The sequence below is a fragment of the Brachyhypopomus gauderio genome, unplaced genomic scaffold, assembly GCF_052324685.1.
Source record: "Brachyhypopomus gauderio isolate BG-103 unplaced genomic scaffold, BGAUD_0.2 sc841, whole genome shotgun sequence".
Taxonomy (NCBI): domain Eukaryota; kingdom Metazoa; phylum Chordata; class Actinopteri; order Gymnotiformes; family Hypopomidae; genus Brachyhypopomus; species Brachyhypopomus gauderio.
In genome coordinates this window covers 1-2,500 of record NW_027507661.1, presented here as the reverse complement: position 1 = coordinate 2,500, position 2,500 = coordinate 1, and positions in this window count along the sequence as shown.

The following is a 2,500-nucleotide window of genomic DNA, read 5'->3' as shown; positions in this document are numbered from 1 at the left end:
CCTCTGAGTGTTGCATCTTAACATCTCTGTAATACCATGGCAGGGTTATAGTTTAAAGAAAGATACACACACACACACACTTCTGATGCAGTGCCATCAGCACTTTTGTCTATTTTTGTGTGTGTGTGTGTGTGTGTGTGTGGTGTGTGTGTGGTGCGTGTGTGTGTGTGTTATGTAAGAGTAATAAAACAGTACACACACACACACACTGCATTAATACATCTGCAACATGCACACACGCGCGCACACCACACACACACACACACTCTGCGTTAATTCACCCCGCAATGCACACACACATAAACTGAGTTAGTGCACCCATAGTACACACACACACACGCACACTGTGTTAATACACCTGCAGCGCACACACTCTGTTAATGCACTCACACACACACACACACACACACGCTGCATTAATGCACCTGCAGCGCACACACTCCATTAATACACACACACACACACACACACACTTGCATCCTGTACCTCATTTAACCTGCAGGACACACCTGGAGACAATCCAGGACCTGGTGAGTCACACTGGACCTAACACACACAGTGGGGAGAGAACACCCTCTGTGTGTGTGTGTGTGTGTGTGTGTGTGTGTGTGTGTGTGTGTGTGTGTGTGTGTGTGTGTGTGTGGTTATTGTGTGTGTGTGTGTGTGTGTGTGTGTGTGTGTGTGGTTAGTGTGTGTGTGTGTGGTTAGTGTGTGTGTGTGTGCGTGTGTGTGTGTGTGTGTGGTTAGTGTGTGTGTGGTGTGTGTGTGTGTGTGTGGTTAGTGTGTGTGTGTGTGTGTGTGTGTGGTTAGTGTGTGTGTGTGTGTGTGTGTGTGCGTGTGTGCGTGTGTGTGGTGCGCGCGCGCGTGTGTGTGTGTGTGTGTGTGTGTGTGTGTGCGTGTGTGGTGTGTGTGTGTGTGTGTGTGTGTGTGTGTGTGTGTGTGTGCTCACATGGGCTCACTGTGCAGCTCAAACCAGCTCAGACACTTGGAAATGGAGTCTGTCCTGAGAGCTGCATATGGTAGAACACTGGAGAGGGAGAGGGAGAGGGAGAGATAGAGAGAGAGAGAGAGAGAGAGAGAGAGAGAGAGAGAGAGAGAGAGAGAGAGATTGGGGAGGGGGGTGAGAGGAAGGGGGAGGAGAGAGAGAGAGAGAGAGAGAGAGAGAGAGAGAGAGAGAGGAATAACGCCTCCAGAATAACGCCTCCAGAGCTGAGCTGGGACAGTACCCCCTCATACTCACCATCCAGAAAAGAGCTCTGAACTTCTGGAAACATATTAAATCCAGTGACCCCCGAACACTGCACTACAAAGCCCTGTCCAGTCAGGAGCAGAATATCCACAAGAGTCCTCTCAGCCAACTGATCCTCAACCTCCTGACCTCACACCCACTGACCTCACACACTCCACACACCCCCCACCACACACTCACCCAAACAATCAGACCCAACCACATCATCACCACACTAAAGGAACAGTACACCACACACACTGGACCAAACTACCCAACACCAGCACAAGCTGCAGTGCTACTCCACCCTGAACAGAGGACTACACACTAGCAGAATACCTCAACACAATTAAAGATCCAAAACTCAGAAAGATTCTAACGATGTACAAACTCAGTGAACACAGTCTGGCCATCGAAAGGGGTCGACACAGACAGACCTGGTCACCCAGAGAGGCCAGACTGTGCTCTCACTGTGATGGGTCAGTGGTGGAGACAGAGCTGCACTTCCTGACTGAGTGTACCAGATACTCCTCCCTCAGAGAGAAATACTATCAGAGAGTGATCCGCGTCTGTCCTGAGTTCATAGACCTCACTAACACAGAGAAGCTCAGTTATATATTAGGAGAGAAGAGTGACCTCATCACACTCTCAGCTCTCTACATCACAGCCTGTCACAACCTGAGAGACAACCAGTCACACTAATCACTACTAATCATTACAACTTTATTAATCAGTTCATTATTATTGTTAGTATTAATGTGTATGATTTTGTAAACCTCTTTTATTTTATTTATTTTAATTATTTAATGTAAAACATGTATTTTCCACTGACGGTATCATTAATTATTTATGTTTGTTTATTGTTTCATTGCTTTGGCAACAGTGTACATTGTTACAGTCATGCCAATAAAGCATTATTGAATTGAATTGAATTGAGAGAGATTTGGGGAGGGGGGAGGGGGGGGAGGGGGGGAGAGAGAGAGAGAGAGAGAGAGAGAGAGAGAGAGAGAGAGAGAGAGAGAGAGAGAGAGAGTTGGGGAGGGGGGAGAGGGAGAGAGAGAGAGAGAGAGATTGGGGAGGGGGGAGGGGGGAGAGGGAGAGAGAGAGAGAGAGAGAGAGAGAGAGAGAGAGAGATTGGGGAGGGGGGTGAGAGGAAGGGGGAGGGAGAGAGAGAGAGAGAGAGAGAGAGAGAGATTGGGGAGGGGGGTGAGAGGAAGGGGGGAGGGAGAGAGAGAGAGAGAGAGAGATTGGGGAGGGGGTGAGAGGAAGGGG